Here is a 22,646-nt window from a genome sequence, read left to right on the forward strand (position 1 = left end):
TAATACTGTGGTGACCAAAACTGGATGCAGTACTCTAGGTGTGGTCTTAACCTTTATACTATATCCTTCCTTTCTGGCTAATCATGTACATAGATGAAATATCTAAATATAGTATAGTATAGACTTTATTGTCATTGTACAAAATAAATGCCACGAAATTGGTTTTAGCCCACTGGTGCAAAATTCACGACAACAAATACAACATAAATAGTATAAAGGATAACCCCAACGCAAGTAATTAGGGGACCCCAAGCTCTTCTCCACCTCTACCTTGTGATTGTGACGGTGTCGTTGCGGGCCCAAAGGTAGCCTTTAATCATGTTGACAATCCTGATGAATTTGGGACTGATAGAAGTGGGACCAAAAATAATAATAATAATAATCCGATGAAAGAACCCGTGAATTCACAGCAACAAATGGCCAAAGAACCATTCTACAGGTAGCCCTCCACTTACAACAGTCCATTTAATGACTGAAGTTATAACCAGAAGTGGATTCCTAGTGGTTTGAACTGGTTTGGCCGAACCGGTAGTGATTTGGCAGCCTGGATCGCTGGAACCGGCAGCCACCCAGGCCTGCCAAGCCCCCGAACCGGTTCTCCTACAGGGCCGCCATTTTGATTTTTGCATCTGCGCATGCGCAGAACAGATGTAATTGCACAAATTTAATTTTTTTTCATTTTTTAAAACATTTTGCGCATGTGCAAACCTATTTTTGTGCAAATGTGCATGCCCGATTACAACAGCACTGAAAAAGGTGGCTTATGGCCCTTTTTCACCCTTACAGCAACGTTCCCTTTGGTCACGTGATAAAAATCCCAACACTGGCCAACTGACTCCTATTTATGACGGTTGCAGCGCCCCAGAGTCATGTGGTCCCCTTTTACGTCCTTCCGACAGGCTCGGTCAACAGGGAAGGCAGATTTCCTTAACAACCGTGTGCGACTAACTTAACCACCGCAGTGATTCACTTAGCAACGGTGGCAAGAGAGGTCGTAAAATGGGGCAAAGTTCTCTTAATAACCGTCTTGCTTAGCAGCATCAATTCTGGGCTCAACTGCAGTCGTAAGTCGAGGACTAGCTGTATTGACCCCTTATGACCCATGTCTTTTCCCCTTCCTATATCTCAGGGCATTACCGCCCCATGTAAGAGTAAGAGATGTCAAAATATATATATATCAAGTAGTGAGACATGCCTATGGAGATTCTCAAATCATCCAGGTCATGGATGTCCCAGAGGTGCTTTTTTCAAGAGGAAACTGGACTTTCTGGTTTTTCCTTGAAGACGTTTCGCTTCCCATTCCAAGAAGCTTCTTCAGCTCTGACTGGATGTTGGGGAATGGAAGGACTGATACGCCTTGCAGACAGCTGGTCATTTGCATCCTTTGGAGAGCTGTTGACGGTATATGCAGTACAAAGCAGTGAGACATGTGAAGCTCTGGACATTGGGGAAACAAAACAGCCACTTCATAAACACAACATAGGAGAACAAGCCCATCAGGACAAGATTCAGCAGTCCATCTGCATTCAAAAGACAAAGGCCGCTCTTTTGAAGGCAGCAAAGCCCATATTTTGGACAGAGAGGACAGCCGGTTTGAAAGAGGAGTCAAAGAAGCCATCAAGGTCCAAATTAAACAGCCCTCTCTCAACAGAGGGGGGGGATATGACGTCATGTATCTCCAGCCTATAACACAGATCCTTTCAACAGCTCCAAGAAGGCTCCACACCCATTTGCACCACTCAGGTGACCCTGAGGACACAGGCAAACCTACAAGCGGCCTCAACAACTCTCTAAAAGGATGCAAATGACCAGCTGTCTGCAAGGAATATAAATCCTTCCATTCCCCACCATCCTGTCAGAGCTGAAGACGCTTCTTGGATGAGAAGCAAAACGTCTTCAAAGAAAAAACCAGAAAGTCCAGTTGCCTGTTTTATAAAAAGCATCTTTGGGACAAAGAGTGAGACACTTCCTGCGTGTAGGTCAGTTGTGCTACTAATTAATTTAGCCGAAATGGTAAAACAGAAGACCCAAAATTGAAGGTGGACTCCCCAAAAGCCACAATTCACAACCCTTTGGGAGTTTTGATTATTTGAATCTTTCTCTTCCTGGTACAACTGAAGGTGAGAACGAGACACTTCGAATCTGGAAGCAAAGGACATCAAACTTCACGAGGAAAACAAGGTGCCATTTTCTGCACACACCTAAAGTCCCGGGCTTACGACCATAATGGAGCCCAAAATTCACATCGCTAAGCAAAGTATTTGTTAAATGAGTTTTGTCCCCTTTTTTCGAACTTTCTTGCCCCGTCGTTAAGTGAATCACTGCAGGTGATAAATTTGTAATAAGTTGTTAAGTGAATCTGGCTTCCCCCATAGTCAGAAGTTTGCAAAAGTTGATCACATGACCCCGGGACACAGCAACCATCGTAAGTATGAATCAGTTGTCAAGCATACAAATTTTGATCATAGGGGGAACTTCAACAGTGTGAAAAATACCCACTTTTTTCAGTGTTGTTGTAACTCAAATGGTCACTAAATGAACTGTGGTATGTCGAGGATTGCCTGTACTGGTAGTCCTCGACTTACAACAGTTCATTTAGTGACCAAAGTTACAGCAGCACTGAAAAAAGCGACTTAACAACCCTTTTTCACGCATACAACCATTGCAGGTCATGTGATCAAAATTCAGAACACTGGCAAGTGACTCATCTTTATGACGGCCACAGTGTTGTCGTCCCCCCGGGGTGTGTGTGTGTCATGCCCTTCCCTTTTGAGACTTTCTGACAAGCAAAATCAAACAGGGAAGCCAGATTCACTTAACAACGGTGTGACTGACTTAGCAACGGCAATAAATCCATTCGCAACGGCAGCAAGAAAAGCCATAAAACGGGGCGAAACTCACTTAGCAAATGTTTCACTCTGCAGCCCAAATTTTGGGCTCAACTCTGGTCATACGTTGAGGCCTGCCTGAATATCAATACAGCCTTCAGCCACGGGGGGAAATATAGCGTGGATCTCCATTGTTGATTTTGGCTTTAATTAAACGGGGGAGAAGGGAGGATGGCACCCTTCTTTAATTGTGTAATTAGGTGACTCTGGACTTTTGTTGCCTTAAGTAGAGTTAAACTTCAGATCTTGATGACAGAGTCTTTCAACCTTCAAGCTTTCCACAACGGCTTTCTTGCAGCTCCTCCCCTGTGCCAGGAATACAAGACCTACCCTTGAGGGACCCAGAACTTCCTGTTAGGAGTAAGCTAATGCACGTTTGCGCAGAGTCATATTTGTGGACATACTTCTACATGAAATCATTCAAATGAACCTGGCTTCCGCTTAAAAGAAATTCAACAACATTCACACCCTCTGGATTAGTCTCCCCAAAGAAGATTCTTCATTCCAGTTGCTCCCTTCCAAATAAACGTTGCTTCACAAGGTTTTTGCGTACTTACAGAGGGGGACTGAGTAGAAGTCGGTAAACAAGGATGCCCTAGACAAATAGCAATGGGGTAATCGTTACTTCACTTATAACATCAGAACAGGGGAACAGATTTTCCCCCTCACTTGAGGACATCCTCAGTTTTCCTGTTCCATTAGCCAACTCACCATGGTCAACTTGCCACGGTCAACTCACCATGGCCAACTTGCCATGGTCAACTCACCATGGCCAACTCATCTTGGCTAACTCGCTATGGTCAACTCGCCACAGCCAATTCATCATGGCCAACTCACCAAGGCCACTCGCCATGGTCAATTTACCATGGCCAACTTATCACAGCCCAGTCACCATGATCAACTTGCCAAGGCCAACTTGTCACAACCAATTTGTTATGGCCAACTTGTCATGGCCAACTCTCCAAGGCCACTCGCCATGGTCAATTCACCATGGTCAGCTTGTCATAGCCAACTCACCAGGGTCAACTTGTCATGGCCAACTTGTTGGCCAACTCGTCATGGCCAACTTGTCACAGCCAACCTGTCATGGCCAACTCATCATGGGAAAACTCACTGCAGGATAAGAGTTATGCTAATACCAAAGAAATAGCAGAATAGAATCATTAAAGAAAGGGCGCAAAAGGAGGGACAGAATGAAATGGGAATGATGAAAATTAAATTATTTTTAAATGTATTTTAAATAATGAAATTGAATTGATAAATTGCCCCGCAGTGAGCTGGTCATGGCGAGTCCTCCCATTCCGTCTTCCAGAATGGCTGTTCTCCTCACCCTCAATTGGACCGATTTTAGATTCCGTTATCTTAAAAAAAAAAAGCCCTGCAGCTCTTCCATAAAATTCTGCCCTGAAGAAAAAAGTAGGACGATGGAAGACGGTTATGGGTCATCCAGTTGGCGTTATTTGTAGTAACCACTCAGATGGACCTTCTCCAAGATGAACTATCCTAGCCTGGACCTTCAAGTTTTCAATGGTGAATTCTAATTACGTCCATCTTCTTTATATCTATGGAGATTCTCAGTCCTCCAGGTCATGATGTCCCAAAGGTGCTTTTTCAAGTCAGAAGCTGCTTGAATTGGAAGCAAAACATCTTCAAGGAAAAACAAAGTCTCATTGCCTTTTGAAGAAGCACCTTTGGGTCCAACTCCTTTGCTGCTAGCTGCCTCTTCTTCTCTTTCCTTCCATCTTTCAGACTTTTCCAAAGAACTAGCCATAGCTTTGCATAATATCTCCGAAAATAAGGCTACGGTCTTCTATTATGTTACTAAGCAATCAGAGCTGAACTGGTCTCCAATTACTATAGAGATCTCTGCCATTTTTCAAATACTGGCTTAAACATTGCAAAAGAATAAAACAAAATGGCTAATCTCTCTCTCTTTTTTAATCTTGACATTTGATCCTGCCATCCACACACCAGATTTGGAGCTACTAAAATTCCAGCACTTCTTATTTTTATTTATTTAGTTAGTTTGTCAAACGTGTACGAGATAAGGTCCGAGATTAAAAATGAAAGCTTTTAAAAATGGAAAGGAAGTGCACTGGTTTCGCTAACAAGCAGTGAATGTTAGTTTCTGTGCAGGTAGTTCTCAATTTATGACCGCAGTTGCTTAGCCCCAAATTTCTGTGGCTAAGCAAGACATTTCAGGCAACTTTGTCCTACGGTATGACCTTTCTCGCCACCGTTGTTAAATGAATCCCCGCAGTTGATAAGTTGGTAACAAGGTTGTTAAGTGAATCCAGCTTCACTTGGCTCATCCGAAGGACGCAAAAGGGGACCACGTGACACACACACACACACACCGGGACACTGCGGCCGTCATAAATACGAGTCAGTTGCCAAGCATCTGAATTTTGATGATGTGATCATGGGGTTCTTACAACGGTCGTAAGTGTGAAAAACAGTCATAAGTCACTTTTTGGGTGCCCTTCTAACTTCGAAGCATCACTAAACAAACTGTCGTAAGTAGAGGACTAGTGTTATTTTTTTGTCTGTCTCAAAACATTCAATGAGCTTCAAGGTCATTAACCAAAGACACCCCAAATCCCCTTCAGTCTTTTAACCAAAAACTGGACTCTTGGGGAAACTGTATAAATGGTTGCCTTCGCAATTAACTAAAGTTAGGATTTTTAATTTGCATTTCCGAGTTAATAATGGGATTAAAAAAAAAAAACATTTTTTAGGCCATTGTAGGCTGATCTTTAGAAGCAAATGTAAGAAATTTGCTAGGTAGCAAATAAACAAACGCAAAAGGCCAACAAACTTGGTTAGAAAAAAACAGCCTGTACTTCCAAAGAAATAACACAAAACAATGAACTTAGTTTGCACCCTTAAACACTTTATAAGTCGTGTTAGATATAATCATATTTACTACCATAATGGGTTCATGCAGAGTGTAGACAGTTGTGGCTGAACTTGAAAAGCTAAGCAGAGTCACACTTGGTGAATCCTTGGATGGGAGACAGGGGTTGTGAGGAAAAGAGAAGCCAACATCAAATAATTCAAAATAATAATTTTGATGCCAAGCGAGCGACACAGACTTATCCACCTTCGTCAAGAGTTAACTCAAACAAAGCTTCCCCTTTTAAAACACTTCTAAGACCCCATTGTGCAATTTTTCTCTCCTAAACCCACTTTAATTCTTCGGATTGCCACTTTCCAAAACCATATAATTGTGGTTTTCGGTTGTGCATTTCCAAACCCCGAGCGAAAGATTTGTAAAAATGTTAAACGTTATCGAACGTTCCTCCCTCTCCTTTTTTTGTACTGACATTCTAAAAACAGGCAGGAACAGAACTGGGGGAAATAAACGTGTTTAAATTTCTGATGGGAATGCCTCCAATCCGATTTTTTGATAATAGTTTGCTTAAAAGGGCACTTCAAACACGCCAAATCCTATTCTGGAAGATCCAGGGTTATGGGAAAATGTGCTTTCTTTTCTTTTCTTATGTATATTATTGCAATCTGGGTGCTACAGGCTCTAAACAATCCAATTGACAATTTGAAATCGCAAAAAAGAAAATAAAAAGAGAGGGGGAAAAAATAAAGGACTGCAGCAACGCTATTCAATATATCAATTGTGGTTATGAAACAATCGCAGGGCATTTTCCCCAGGCGATAAAAATTCTGAACTTTTGCCCAAAGCGTTTCTCTAATCTCTCAGTACCAAAAAGAAAGAAAGAGAGAGAGAGAGAGAGAGAGAGAGAGAGAGAGAGAGAGAGAGAGAGAGAGAAGAAAATTCATGAATAGAAAAATAACTCTCTGCTTGATTAGTAGTGCATTTACAGAACAGCAACACAAAACTGGCAACAGAACCAGCTTGGGCAAGTTACAAATCAGAGTTGTACTTTTCTCCGATGTGCAATGGCTATGATAGGATCTCAACATTAAAAATAATAATAATAATAATACATATACGGCGAGAGAGACGTTATGCAATGTACCTAATCTATATCTTACGGCATGCGAGGCCGTCTCCAATTACAAGCAAAACATCCTCTAAGGGGGAAAAACAAGAAGTTTTCTTACTATCCTTCAGAGGTTCGATTCGATTAAATCCCCTCCCGTTCAAACGTTCCCAGAAACTGCTGATTTGAAGGCTTCGGATTCTCTAGCGGAAATTTGGTACTGAATCCAGCTGCAAACTTCATCCAGGCGACAACACGCTGCACCTTTGCAAGAACTAGACTTTTGGCTGCCTTTTTAGATATAAAAAAAGGTGTATATATATAAAAAATCACAACTGCCCACCCTCGCTGGGCTTGTGTAAGTCAGGTTCCCTCGCCTTTATTTGAGGTGACTGCTTTCATTTCTTTGAGTCCTGCTGGGCCAACGACACCCCTCCATCCCTAACTCTCAAAAATAGCAGGGGGGGAAAAGCCAAATATTGCAACCGTACCTGTTAAGTAGCTGTCCTTCGTCTGCTCACGTACGCCTTCTGTTTCTCCTCCCCCAGGCAGCTTGGCAGTGGAATGCCCTTCAAATCTATGGCTGGCTGGTTTTTGTAAATGTTTTACAAGACGCTCACCAGCCTCTCTCTCGTCCCACCCTTCATGCAAACACAGGAGCGCACAGGATCTAAGGCAACAAAAAAAAAAGCCACGCAACCTTGCCGGCAGGTAACACAAACACAGCAAGGACTTTGAGTCGAAGGCTGCAGGGCGAGGCAGCCATCGTGGTGGGAATAGGATGGTTCGGAATCATCCCCACATATTTCTTGGTCGCAAAGTGGGATCCTGTCTTTCGTTAGCTCGGTTCTAAAGCCTTCTAAGGTTCTAAAAAAAACACCCCACAATCAGGAACCGCAAATAAAGAAGGGGTCACTAAACAGGTTTCCTAATGATTCTACGCTCCGATCAAAACATCTTAATAAGTTTGTTTTGTGTGTGTGGGAAAAAACCCGAGCAATTTGCAATGAACACTTTGAAGGCTGGAGGAAAGAAATGGAGAAGGGGAAGGGGAAGACGAAACTTTCACTGATAACACGCACGCAATTCCCAAATGTGTGTGAGCACGCAGGCACACACACATACACACAAGTGTTTTCCCCGTAAGGTAGTCTGTCTTCCTTCACTGCCAGTTTTCCACGTCTACTATCCCAGGTTAAAACTCTTTACCACTTTCGAACCAGCCTTTCTGCATTCCATTCTGGTTAAAAATTACACAAAAGGGTACAGAAACTTGTACCGCTGGTATCCCGAGAGGATCTGAAATGACAAAGTCCTCGCAGCAGGCCAAAGATCTATAGGAGGATAGGATAGAATAACAGAGTTGGAAGGGACCTTGGAGGTCTTCTAGTCCAACCCCCTGCTCAGGCAGGAAACCCTGCACCACTTCAGACAAATGGGTGTCCAACATCTTCTTTAAAATATCCCGTGTTCGAGCATTCACAACTTCTGGAGGCAACTTGTTCCATGGTTAATTAGTCTAAACATCAGGAATTTTCTCCTTGGTTCTAAGTTGCTTCTCTCATTGATTAGTTTCCATCCATTGCTTCTTGTCCTGCCCTCAGATGCTTTGGAGAATAGCTTGACTCCCTCTTCTTTGGGGCAGCCCCTGAGATATTGGAAGACTGCTATCATGTCGCCCCTAGTCCTTCTTTCTATTAAACTAGACCTACCCAGTTCCTGCAACCGTTCTTCATATGCTTTAGTCTCCAGTCCCCTAAATCATCTTTGATGCTCTTCTCTGCACTCTTTCTAGAGTCTCCACATCTTTTTTACATCGTGGTGACCAAAACTGGATGCCGTATTCCAAGTGTGGTCTTACCAAAGCATTATAATCAACCTTTCCCAAACTGATCTCCACCAAAGGTGTTGGGTTTAACTCCCATAATCCTCAGTCAGGATTTAAGATGGGCAGCCCAATCCAACAGGAAAGTACCTGATTACGGGAGAAGGTTTTCTCACCAAGTGGGACCTTGTTCAGTTCATTCATTCATTCATTTTATTGATTAGCTCTTGGGCCATATCAAAATGCATCAGTCCAGAAGCAAATGGTTACTAAAATTTGATCAAAGCAATTTAAAATGGGATTGGATAAGATACAATTTGAAATGAAATTGGAATGAAATACAGTCTAAAATGAAATTGGAACAAAATACAATAATTTAAGATTTAGATAAAGAATGTGATAAAATGATATTTTGGTGTCACCCTTGCAATCTACCCCAATCAGTCCCGCCTATGCCGATCTCAATTGAACTATTTTGCTTAAGTACTGTGCTGTGTTTGATGTTATTTTAAGATCTGGCCGCACATAAGATAAGTTGTTTTGATATGGGGATCCCAACGGCTCATTCGTTTGGTATAGAGACCAAGTTGACCCTTGTTCAGTTGCCAAGTGACACCATCAAAAAAATCCAGAGGTGGTCATACCTGAATGAAGACATCCCAACATCATCAATGGATCACATAGAAATATCTACAATCCACACAGCAAGGTAAAGGTGAAGGTTCCCTTTGCACAAATGTGCTATTTGTTCCCGACTCTAGGGGGCAGTGCTCATCTCCGTTTCAAAGCCGAAGAGCCAGCGCTGTCCGAGGACGCCTCCGGGGTCATGTGGCCGGCATGACTAAACACCAAAGATGCACGGAACGCTGTTCCCTTCCCACTAAAGATGGTTCCTATTTTTCTACTTGCATTTTTACATGCATTCAAACTGCTATGTTGGCAGAAGCTGAGACAAGTCACGGGAGCTCACTCCATTATGCGGCGCTAGGGATTTGAACCGCTGAACTGCCGACCTTTCTGATCGACAAGCTCAGCGTCTTAGCCACTGATCTACAATCCTAGCTCAAGTCAAAAGCTAAGAAATTAGAAGTGGGAAATAGATGTATGGCAGGAAACAAGAGAAGGCGAAAAAAACATACCCAGATGCATTGATCCAGGGGTGGGATTGAAAAATGTTAGCAACCAGTTCTCTGCCTAACCACTGGGTGAGTGTCGCCATGGTGGGCATGATCTATGCAGCCTCCTACAACACGGCAGGGAGGGGCATTTTCACCCTCCCCAGGTTTTTCTCGAGCCTCCGGGAGGGCAAAAACAGCCTCCCCCGGGTGCTGGATGGGACGCAGTGCGTCAGTGGCTGAGCCTGTTGATCAGAAAGGGCGGCAATTCGGCTGTTTGAATCCCCGATGCCATGCAATGGAGTGAGCTCCCTGACTTGTCCCAGCTTCTGCCAACCTAGCAGTTTGAAAGCACATAAAAAATGCAAGTAGAAAAATAGGGAAGGTACCTTTGGTGGGAAGATAACAGCGTTCCATGTGCCTTCGGCGTTGAGCTATGCCAGCAACATGACCACGGAGACGTCTTCGGACAGCGCTGGCTCTTCGGCTTTGAAACGGAGATGAGCACCGCCCTCTAGAGTCGGGAACGACTAGCACATATGCGCGAGGGGAATCTTTACCTTTACCAGATGATGGAGGCTCTCCAGAAGCTGGAAACAGGCCCATTTCCAGACTTCCGGAACTTCTGGAAGGCCCATTTTTTGCCCTCCCAAGGCTGCCGCGTGGATCCTGCACTTAACCTGGCATGATGAATAGGCCATGTGGAGACTCCTGGAAGGGGAGGGGAGGGGTGGGCAGGGCCAGCCAGTCCTTGCAAATTCTGGTTCGGTCAACCGGATATAAAATTAACATCCAGTTCACCCGAACTGGTCCGAACTGGCTGAATCCCACCCCTGATTGTGTCATATCTCAACCAATATGAGGGCATCCCAGAAATACAATTTACAGAAAAGATGAAGGAGCCCAAGCTAATTCTGATCTGTCAGCCACATCCATTGCAGTTGAAACTCACAATTTATAGCTATGGTATTTTTCGGAGTATAAGATGCATCGGAGTATAAGACGCACCAAGATTTTGAAGAGGCAAATTTTTTAAAAAAAGATTTTTGCACTCTGCAGACCTCCCAAAAATGGCCCCGATGTTTTTTCCCCCAAGAAAAGGGCATGCATAGCCTTTAGGAGGCTTATAGAGTGCTCCGGGAGGCTGGAGGGGGGGGCAAAATTGAGCAAAAAATGGCACGTTTTTCTCTCATTTCTGCCTTCCCCAGCCCCCAGGAGCCCTCTGGAAGTCTCCTAAAGACTATGCATGGTCATTTTGGTGAAGGGGACAGGTTTTTGGAAGGCCAAAAATGCTGTATTCAGTGTATAAGACGCACCCAGATTTTCAGCCTCTTTTTGAGGGAAAAAGGTGTGTCTTATACTCTGAAAAATACGGCAATCTACAGTTAATCTCAACTTGGGACCTCACCGTTTGTTGAACTATGACATCCCTAAAACCTCTTCCTGGGGGCCACAATGGATAACTGACAGACCTGGTGGAAGTTGTAGCCTGACGCCCGTAGACGAGGATGAGGCTTGAGCTTACTCCAAGCATCTCCCCAGCTTCCTCCAAGCTCTGCAAAGAGATCCCTCCCTCCCTTGTGAGATTGTTGCCATATTTAAGCGACCAAATTATTCCCAAGCAAAACAAGACTCCCTCTGCGTTCCAAAGCTATTATCACAGGGACACAAATAGCCGAAAGGTAATTTTGTTATTAAGAAGGCCAAGGGTAAGGAGTCCTCTGACCTACTGAATATTTGAGTTTTAGATGTCCTCCTTGACCCAGTCCACAAACCGTCCAAGGGAAACATTCGAATATAGAAGAATAGGGTTGGAAGGGAATCTTGGAAGTCTTGGTGAAAGAATAAGGTTCTACATTTAGGCAAGAAAAACGAAATGCACAGGTCCAGTATAGGTGGTACCTGGCTCAATAGTCATAACTGTGAGAGGGATCTTGGAGTCCTAGTAGACAACCATTTAAATAGGAGCCAGCCGTGGGCAGCAGCTGCCAAAAAAGCCAACACAGTTCTAGGCTGCATCAACAGAGGGATAGAATCAAGATCACCTGAAGTGTTAATACCACTTTATAATGCCTTGGTAAGGCCACACTTGGAATACTACATCCAGTTTTGGTCACTACGATGTAAAAAAGATGTGGAGACTCTAGAAAGAGTGCAGAGAAGAGCAACAAAGAGGATTAGGGGACTGGAGACTAAAACATATGAAGAACGGTTGCAGGAACTGGGTATGTTTAGCTTAAGAGAAAGAAGGACTAGGGGAGACATGATAGCAATCTTCCAATATCTCAGGGGCTGCCACAAAGAAGAGGGAGTCAAACTATTCCCCAAGGCACCTGAGGGTAGAACAAGAAGCAATGGGTGGAATCAATGAGAGAAGTAACTTAGAACTGAGGAGAAATTTCCCGACAGTGAGAACAATGAATCAGTGGAACAATTTGCCTCCAGAAGTTGTGAATGCTCCAACACTGGAAGTTTTTAGAAGATGTTGGATAGCCATTTGTCTGAAGTGGTGTAGGGTTTCCTGCCTAATCAGGGGGTTGGACTAGAAGACCTCCAAGGTCCCTTCCAACTCTGCTATTGTATTGTATTATTGTATTCTAATCCGATCCTATGTCCATCCTATACTTGCGATGATGAACCTATGGCATGCGTGCTAGAAGTGGCACACAGAGCCATCTCTCTGGGCATTGCCCTTCCGAGTACCAGCACGCTGGTCAGCTGGTCTTCATATGTGCGGGAGCACCAGAAACTGGAAGAGCAGCTGCACGACGTTTATGCGCGCACCAGGAAGATAATCTTCCAGTTTCTGGCACACACATGCACACCAGCCACCTGGCCTTCTGGTGTGCATGCATGCACAAAGGCCAGCTGGCCGGTGCACATGCGCACACCAGAAACTGGAAGATCATCTTCCCGGCAGACGCATACACACCCTGCAGCTGCTCTTTTGGTTTCCGGCGTGCGTATGCGCACCAGCCAGCCAGTCCGCATGCTCATGCGTACCAGAAATCAGAAGACCAGGTGGTCAGTGAGCATGCACGTTCCGGAAACCGAAGCTCACCCTATCGGTGCACGCATGCCCACTGAGCGGCTGCTCTTCCAGTCTCTGGTGCCCTCTCAGTGCCAAAAAGGTTCACCAACACTGTCCTATACCATTTCAGACAACTGCTTAGAGAGGGTGGGATTGAAAAATGTTAGCAACCAGTTCTCTGCCCTCTGCCTGGTTGCTGGGTGGGTGTGGCCATGGTGGGCATGGCCTATTCGGCCTCTTGCACCATGTTGGGGGGGGCCTTTCCCCCTCCCCGGTCTCCGGAGGCCCTCCAGGGGCCAGAAACAGGGCTGTTTTTGGACTTCCGGTATTTCCAGTAGGCCCTTTTTTCACCCTCCCTAGGCTCCGGAGGCTTTCCTCGAGCTTCTGGGAGGGTGAAAACGGCCTCCCCCAGAGTGAAGTGGGCCTCCCAGAAGTTTCTGGACTTTCGGGAGGTCCGTTTTTTGCCCACCCAGAGCCTCCACACAGGCCCTGCACTTACCTGGCATGATGAACGGGCCATGTGGAGACTCCTGGGAGGGGAAAGTTGGGGTGGGCAGGGCCAGTTTGGCGAATCGGATGTAAACTTAACATCCATTTTGCCCAAACCGGTGCGAACCGGCTGAATCCCACCCCTGGAGATGGCGGTAAAGATGATGAAGCGGTATATAAGTCTAAGTGCTAATGCTATTGCTACGTGAGCTGCGGTGGTGCAGTGGTTACAAGGCAGTATTGCAGGCTAATTCTGCCAACTGCCAACAGTTCGATCCTGACCAACTCGAGCCTTCCATCCTTCCGAGGTTGGTCAAAGACCCAGATTGTTGTGGGGCAGGAGGTTGATTCTGTAAACCTCTTAGAGGGGGCTGTAAAGCACTACAAAGCGATATATAAATCTAAGGGCTACTGCTATTGCTCTCATAGTGACCATAATTTGATGCAGTATTCCAAGTCCGATCTTACCAGTACAGTATAAAGCGGTACTATCATTTCACATGATACTGAAACTATCCCTCCATAGATACAACCTAGGAGTGCATTAGGCTTTTTAGCAAGGATAGAGGTAGAAAGAGATGTGATATGGCACCTGCCAGAGGTGGGTTCCTACCAGTTCGGCCTGGTTCGGCCAAGTAGGGAACTCAATTGGACACGCGCCCGAACCGGTTCTATTCTCGGGGCCGCCATCTTGATTTTCTGTTCTGCACATGCGCAGAACAATCTCCATTGAAAAAAATGTAATTCCCCCCCCCCTTTTCTAATGTTGTGTGCATGCGCAAACCTTTTTAGGTGCAAATGTGTAGGCGTGCGGAGCGTGCATTTTGTGTGCTGAACCGGTAGTAATGGCGGCAGGAATCCACTAAGGTTACTACAGTTTAGTTTAGTTTACTTTATTGTCATTGCACATGGTACAACAAAATAAAATGCCATCTTCAGTGTGCAAGCTTTTGTACACATAAATGCTTAAACCAACTCCTCCTTTGCTCTTGCCGGATTCACTATTCCTGTCCTGCTGGTGAGCTATGTAGCCTTCCAGTGCAACAGCTGCATCCAGAATGAGTGGATGAAGCCAAGTTTCTGTAATTAGCAAAACACAGCAGTTCTTCGTTTATTTAGTTTTTGAAATACGTAGCCTTAATTCATCCATTTTGTTAGTGAGAGATCTTGCATTGGTGTTGTGGCCCAACAGCGACCAGCTGAGCTGTTGCTGGAATCTGACAGCGATGAACACTATGGGACTGCCCTGGAAGCTGAGGAAGACTCTGGGGGGTGTTCGGAGTCAGAGCAGGGACTACAGAGGCCTGTTGGCCACCAGGTGGCGTCTGCGTCAGGGAGCAGTGAGGAAGAACAGAGGGAGGCTGTCCCTGACGTACGTATGCGTAGGGCTGCGAGGAGGAGGGAGCAGCTTTGGAAAAAGGATTACAGAAGGAAATAGGAACAGGTGGCTACTAATTGGCCCCTCCTGGAGGGCTTATAGGTGGGGCGACAGGAGGGGAATTTTGCAGGAACAACAATTTACTGATCTTGCTGTAGAGAAAGATGGGGAGAATTTCGTGAGTTCAAGCCTTGTTTTCATAGAGATAGCTTTCTGGGCTCCCAGCCAAGGGGTTGCTTATCTCCCTCCTTAGTTGTGGCAGATAGCCAAGTCTGCGTCCGTATATATTGTAGAGGCTTGGGACAGGACAATTGGTAAGAAATATACAGGGATGTGAGCTATTATTACTGGTTCGGTGGCCAAAAAATTTTGCACGCCAAAAGCATACTCCGTGCACCTGCGCATTTCCACTTAAAACGTTTGCACAACATTTAAAAAGGAATAAAAATTACATTTTTTTTCAATGAAGATTGTTCTGCACAGGTGCAGGACAGAAAATCAAGATGGCACCACCGAGAATACAACTGGTACGGTCACATGTCCGTTGGAGTTACTACCTATTCGGCCAAACAATAATGTACCGGTAGGAGCCCACCTCTGATGTGAGCTGTGAGCACAGCAATTATCTTTTTGCTTATCTAGAAAACCTTTGGGCTAGCAGGCGTCCAAAAGACCATCGTAGGCCACCTTAAAAATCCCAGATTAATTAGAAACGAGGAGAAAGGAAAGGAGCATTAAGGAACCTTGACACTACAATGCCGCCTTAAACCAGGAACTGATTTTTCTTAAAAAAAACACAACATTGCAAGCCAGGAGTTTGTACGTTGGGTGGCCCTTCCCTACTTCTGGTTGCACTGGTGACATCAATGAAAAGATAATCTCCCAGCTCACAGAGTACAGGGAGATTTTGCATATCCACAAACACTTCCTTGTGAGCAGGAACTGGGCGGTGGAGGGGTCTAAGTAGAGGTTGCAACTGCGAGGATGTTAAAACCTCCACAAGCAGGACACTGCAAGCAAGATACTAGTGGTACACGGGAGGGGAGGGAGAAAAGAGAAACAGAGGCAGAAATGAAAACAGGGAAGGGACATGAGGAGGAAGACAGGAAATTTAAGCGTGCACATGCACAGACAAACAGATAGCAAACAATGCACTCCCATGGACTGTCCTAACAGCACCTGTAACCATGCAAATTCTGAAGGAATATTTGGATGTTTTTTTTTCAAAGTTCGTTTTGGAAAACACCAACCAAGGGCAGAATGTTTCTTTAAAGATGGAAAGGCTTTATTTACCCTTTGCCGAGAAAACCTTCACCCCAGGATCATCCTCGACTTACAATCAACCATTGAGTCTCTACATCTATACCACTTCAGACAAATGGTTATCCAATCTCTTCTTCAAAACCTCCAGTGTTGGAGCATTCACAAGTTCTAGAGGCAACTTCTGTTCCACTGGTTAATTGTCCTCACTGTTAGGAAGTTTCTCCTTAATTCCAGGTTGCTTCTCTCCTTGATTAGTTTCCATCCATTGTTTCTTGTCCTGCCCTCAGGTGCTTTGGAAAATAGCTTGACTTCCTCTTCTTTGTGGCAACCCCTGAGATATTGGAAGACTGCTATCCTGTCTCCCCTGGTCCTTCTTTTCATTCAACTAGACATACTCAGTTCCTGCAACCGTTCTTCATATGTTTTAGCCTCTAGTCCCCTAATCATCTTTGTTGCTCTTCTCTGCACTCTTTCTAGAGTCTCAAAATCTTCTTTACATCGTGGCGACCAGAAATGGATGCAAATATTCCAGGTGTGGCCTTACCAAGGCCTTATAAAATGGTATTAACCCTTCATGTGATCTTGATTCCATCCCTTTGTTGATGAAGCCTAGAACTGTGTCGGCTTTTTTGGCAGCTGCTGCACATTGCTGGCTCCTATTTAAATGGTTGTCCTCTAGGATTCCAAGATCCTTCTCACAGTTACTACTGTTGAGCAAGGTACCACCTATATGTACCTGTGCATTTGGTTTTTCTTGCCTAAATGTAGAACCTGGCTTTTTTCACCCTTGAATTTCATTTTGTTAGATCGCACCCAATGTTCAAGTCTGTCAAGATAAGAATGGGTCTTACATTAATTTTTGCTCCAAAGGATGCATTAGGGCTTACTTTTTGGTTAGATCTTATTTTCGGGAAAATATGGTACTAAATGCATCCATCTGGCCAGGGTGAGTTGCTGCGGGCATTACTGCCAGTTGGGTGTGCAAATTTTTTTGCGTGCGCATTTTCACCTAAAATGGTCTCCGCATGTGCAAAACATTAAAAAAGGGGAAAAATACATTTCTTCAATGAAATTTGTTCTACGCATGCGCAGAACGGATCAAAATGGCGCCACCGGTTCAGGGGCTTGGTAGGCCTGGGTTGCTTCTGGTTCCAGCGACTCCAGACCGCCAAGTTACTATCTTTTCGGCTGAACCAGGCCGAACCGGTAGGAATCCACCTTTGCATCTAGCTGACAATCTTAATTGGGGCTTATTTTGGGGGGGATAGGGCTTATATTACAAGCATCCTGAGAAATCATGTAGGTTTTAATTTTCCGGTTAAGTCTTATTTTCGGGGAAACAGGGTAGTTGAGTAATGAAACATCTGCAAGAAAACAAGCGCGCTCAGGGAACACCAAGGACCGCCTAAAATCATTTCTTTCTCTCTGTAATTTCCAATTGTAATTTGCCCAGAGCCGGGGTCAGCAAATTGTGGCTCTGGAGCCGCATGTGGCTCCTTCCTCCCTCTGCTGCAGCTCCGTCACTGGTTGGCACCACAATTTTGAGAGGAGCTTCCGGTGGGGGGGGGGGGAGAGAAGTACAGTGCGCCAGGAGAAGACTCTATGGCAAGGGGATGGTTTTCCAGTTGACTCCACAATTGATAGGGCTTTCGGTTATGACAGGTAGAGGAAAAAGTACGCCGCACTAGGAGGAAACTCTATGGTGGGGAAACTGAACTTCCGGTCAGCTCCAGAATTGAACGGGGGGCATCCGGTTAGGACCTTTGTGGCTCTCGGTGTTTTCCTTTCTGTGGGAAACAGGTCCAAGTGGCTCTTTGAGTGTTTAAGTTTGCCGACCCCTGGCCCAGAGTTATTGGGAGTCAAGTAGTCTACAAACTGTAGGTAGAAACGAACAAATGCAGCGCTCAAGAAAGTGTTCACAAAGAAGGGTGGAGGAGTAATTTGGTAATAAGTAACATTTTCTTGATAGGCAGAAGGTACCAAATTCAGTCCTTGGACTTTCTTGATAAATAATTGCAAGAGGTCCATATCGCTGCACACCCTCAAGTTCCTGATAAGAGGCAACCTATTTAGGTAACGATTAATATTTATTGTTTTATTGTATTATTTTACACTTCCCAGAGTCACTTTCCCTGAGATGGGTGGCCTTATAAATTTAATAAGTACATAGCGAAGTGGCTCTCTTATTACCCTGTTTCCCCGAAAATAAGACCTCCCCCAATCGGGCTTTTGAGTGCAAGCGCTAAAATAAGCCCTCCCCCAAAAAATAAGCCCTCCCGGAGAATATTGCAACACAGCAGCAGCCATGAGGTGACCACGTTCGCCGCCTCCTGCACCTCGAAAATAATAAGATCTCCCCGAAAATAAGGCCTTATAAACGCTTATTTCGGGGGTCAAAAGAAAATAAGACCTTGTCTTATTTTCGGGGAAATATGGTATGAACATGCCTCTATTCTCTTTCTTTTCTTGTTTGGTTCTGCCTTTATCATTTTAAAGGTCTTCTATAAATAATTATGTTTAATGGGTTTAGGTCATCATTGTTTTATTGTTACTGTTTTACTGATCGGTATGCCGCCCAGATTCTCTTGTTGTAAAAAAAGGAATCCATATCAATTCGATTAATAAATAAAATAAACTTCCCGTATGCCTAGGATTTGTCCTGACAAATCATATGAAATTGCCAAGCTTTTTAAAGAGATATTTAGCCCCAAATATTTCATATATTCTTAAAGAGAAGGATATTGTGTGTTTCTCTACTCTGCGGTAAGAAAGATGGGGCAGCGATACAGCAAGATAAAATTTATATCTCACATTATTCTTTGATCACTGACCTAAATGCTAAAGAAAGTCACACTGACTTTGAAAAAGAGTGATCTGTCCCCCAAAATAGTCATGTCCAACTTCATCACAGTGGTCCTTCAACTGCATCTCTTCAAACTCACAATAAGGACCTCTGCACCTCCAATCTAGGTAGATCTTCATAAAACTGGTCCTTCAATGGCATCTCTTCAAAGATGGTGAGGTCTTATGCACCATCAAGTGTAGGTATACCTTCATAGCATTGGTTGTTCAAACCCATGATGAAGACCTATCCACCTTCAGGTCTAGGTAGACCTTCATAGCAGTGGTCCTTCAACTGTATCTCTTCAAACCCATAGTGAGGACCTCTGCACCTTCAGGTCTAGGTAGACCTCATAGCAATGGTCCTTCAACTGCATCTGTTCAAACCCATGGTGAGGACCTCTGTACTTTCAAGTGTAGGTGGACCTTAATAGCAATGATCCTTCAACTGTATTTCTTGAAATCCATAGTGAGGACATCTCCACCTCCAATCTAGGAAGATCTTCAAAAAACTAGTCCTCCAATGGCATCTCTTCAAAGATGGTGAGGCTTTATGCACCATCAAGTGTAGGTAGACCTTCATAACACTGGTCCTTCAACTGCAAACCCATGATGAGGATCTCTCCACATTCAGGTCTAGGTAGATCTTCACAGCAGTGGTCCTTCAACTGTCTCTCTTCAAACCCATGGTGAGGACCTCTGTACTTTCAAGTGTAGGTGGACCTTAATAGCAATGATCCTTCAACTGTATCTCTTGAAATCCATAGTGAGGACATCTCCACCTCCAATCTAGGAAGATCTTCAAAAAACTAGTCCTCCAATGGCATCTCTTCAAAGATGGTGAGGCTTTATGCACCATCAAGTGTAGGTAGACCTTCATAACACTGGTCCTTCAACTGCAAACCCATGATGAGGATCTCTCCACATTCAGGTCTAGGTAGATCTTCACAGCAGTGGTCCTTCAACTGTCTCTCTTCAAACCCATGGTGAGGACCTCTGCACTTTCAAGTGTAGGTGGACCTTAATAGCAATGATCCTTCAACTGTATCTCTTCAAGCCCATAGTGAGGACCTCTGCACCTTCATGTCTAGGTAGATCTTCACAGCAGTGGTCCTTCAACTGTCTCTCTTCAAACCCATAGTGAGGACCTCTGTATCTTCACATCTAGGAAGATCTTTGTTTGCTTATTGCATGTTTCCTCAGCTCATAACAGGACTAGCAACTCTGCAAAAACTGCTGAGGTCAAGTCAGGTCAACTCCATCTCGGGACTTTTGTCTCTACCCTGAGGCCACCAAAAGTCGGTTTTTAATCCCCGCTGAAGCTGGTCCAGTCCCAGAGTCCTCCAGTTCACTTTCACCTTCTGTTTCATGCTGTTACTTTTATCACTGCTGGTAAAGATAACCGAGGCTTCCCTGATTTTAACCCTAGAGACGTCCTGTTTAGTGACCAGACTCTAACTTTTCAATCAAGAAAAGCATCTCCAACTTTTGAGTTTCTTTGGTTGCCAAAAGTGGTTTGCTTTTTGTCCTCGATTCTGTTGGCATTGTGATTTCAATTCTACATAAGGGTTTGGCCAACCCAGACAGATTTCTGGGAATTGCTGTGGCCCGCCAGTAGCCAGCAGAGCTGGCAGCAGAGTGGGACAGTGAGGCGGTTGGGGAGGAACATGAGGCAGTCCTAGAGTCTGGGGAAGGCTCGGACAAGAGCTCTGGGTCATCCGACAGTTATCAGCTATCAGTGAGGCAGAGAAACAGCTGGAGCCTGTTCCCAGTGTGCGCACGCGCAGAGCTTCAGAAGAAAAGAATTCACAAATCAGGGTCAACATGGGAGTAAAGCCACAGGTGGAAGGTGATTGGCCCCTCCCATGGGACATAAAAGAGAACCAAAAGGGGAAGGGGCTTTTGCAAGAAACAATTTGTTTGCTCGGTCATTAGATTCATTTCAGGAGTGTGAAGATCTGTCCGTGAATCTCAGAGACTCTGTGCCAAATCTTTCCTTGCACAGCACCTCATTTGGGAAAATATTTACATTGGCAGCTTTCCATGCTAGATAAGGTTTGTGGTCATAAATCCACCTTTGAAAGACTGTTTGCCAGGCCTTGGCTGAAGGTGAATGAGAGGAATTCACATGCGTTTAATAAAAGAGGTTTTGTCAGGACCAGGACTCTGCCTCGTGCTTTTTGGGAAAGCCGAGGTCAGAACAGGTGTTTGGCCCTCAAACCATCTGGAGAACCCAGATTGGCAAAGGTTCCCATGGGTGAATTGCTCTTGATCTTCAAGCAGCTACTGTTTGCACAACTCTTTCAAAAGTAAGATCTGTTTTCAATTTAGACATTCAAGAGCCCTCATGGCAAACACTGGTTTTTCATCTCCAGGGGCAGGTAGAAAATTATATATCCTGAAACTCAGGAATTGCAGTAGAGCTGTTTCATAACCTCCCTCCAGAAGCCACCAAACCTGTTTTTACTGGCGCTTTAGAGTTGCGCCATCGTGCCACGTAGGGTCATACTAAGAGCAAGTAAAATATTTTTTAAATGATCGCGGCCGGTGGGGAAAAGCAGACAAGCCTTGGAAGCAAAGTTCAAACTTTGCCAAACTTTTCTTGGATAAAGCAACATCACCATCCTGCGTCTTGCTGGAAGACTGGCGAGTCCTCAACTTAACGACCACAATTTATGTTGCTAAGTGAGAAACGTGCTAAGGGAGTTTTGCCCCGTTCTGCCACTTTTTAACCTTAACAGTTGTTAAGTGAGCAACACAGTCGTTTAGTGAATCAGCTGCCACGTGGATTTTGCTCATCTGAAGTTTGCAAAAAAGGGAATCACACGACTCCCCAGGATGCAACCGTCATAAATGTGAGTCAGTTGTCAAACATCCAAATATAAATTACTTAACCACGGGGACGATCGTAAGGGTGAAAAACGGTTGTAAGTCACTTTTTTTTCCAGCGCTATTGTAACTCCAAACAGTGAACCACCTTAAGTCGAGGATCACCTGTAAGTGGACCCCGGTAGCTCCTACATTTGAAACCTGGATGCCATAAAGTAGTTCTGTCAAAAGGTCTAAATAGTTTGGCGAAAGGCGAGGAAAAAAACAGGCATTTAATTAATAGCACGTGTTCATTTCCATGGGGTGATGCAGAGAAAACTTGGGACAACCTGACAGGTAAGAATTAAACTGCACAATCTTCTTCTCAAATATATAAGAACAAATACAGGATGTGTGGAATGAAACCAGTTAATTAGGTATTCTGAAGTCACTGGAGCAGAAAATGACACACACTGGACATATCCGTAGATTTACAGCCATCCAGACATAACGCCCTGCAAGCAATTTCAGATAGTTGGTTGTTTGATGCTAGCTGAAACGGCAAAGGGAGTTGCTTATCGAGCAGAATAATTAATATTTTTTGGTAAAGTTTTTTTTATTTTTCCCTTTCAAATTCATAGATATATATTCTTATAATTGCTATTTAACATTTGTCTATTCATCATAGTCTCTATACTCATTTTTACACACACATATATAATACAGTTTGGGTCACTTTCTTGTCCCCCTGTGCCTCCATCATATTTTGCAACAACTTTACTCCTTCCTTCCTCTCAACCTCTCTTCTCTACCTTCTTCCTTCCTTCTCTCCATCCTCCTTTCTTCTTCGCCTCTCTTTCCCCTCTCCTTCTCCATTCTCCTCTTTCTTACCCTCTCTCCTATTCCCCACCCTTACTTTCTCTACTCTACCCTTTCTTCTTTTCCCTCCTCATCCCTCCTCCTTTCCATTGTTGCCCTGGCTTATTTACTTTCTCTGGTGGGTTCTTGGGGTGGGTTCTGTTTCAGCAATCCCAACTTTATATTTT

General features: G+C 44.4%; 1 protein-coding gene across 13 annotated transcripts in view; it reads right to left on the reverse strand.

The window, feature by feature from the left end:
- RBM47 (RNA binding motif protein 47) overlaps positions 1-22,646 on the reverse strand; it is a 92,305-nt gene that overhangs the window by 45,419 nt on the left and 24,240 nt on the right. Inside the window, exons 1-2 of one of the 13 annotated variants that reach the window (XM_081958996.1) lie at positions 7,342-7,494; positions 6,972-7,141 (exon numbers count right to left, since the gene is read on the reverse strand). The exons of 10 other annotated variants lie outside the window; for them this stretch is intronic. The gene's annotated coding sequence lies outside the window, so the exon portion shown is untranslated. Of the gene's footprint in view, positions 1-6,971; positions 7,142-7,341; positions 7,498-22,646 lie in introns of those variants that run through there. 2 more of the 13 variants (XM_081958994.1, XM_081958989.1) reach the window with 2 other exon arrangements.

The sequence above is a fragment of the Natrix helvetica genome (genome assembly GCF_964273705.1).
Source record: "Natrix helvetica genome assembly, chromosome: 7".
Classification (NCBI taxonomy): Eukaryota; Metazoa; Chordata; class Lepidosauria; order Squamata; family Natricidae; genus Natrix; species Natrix helvetica.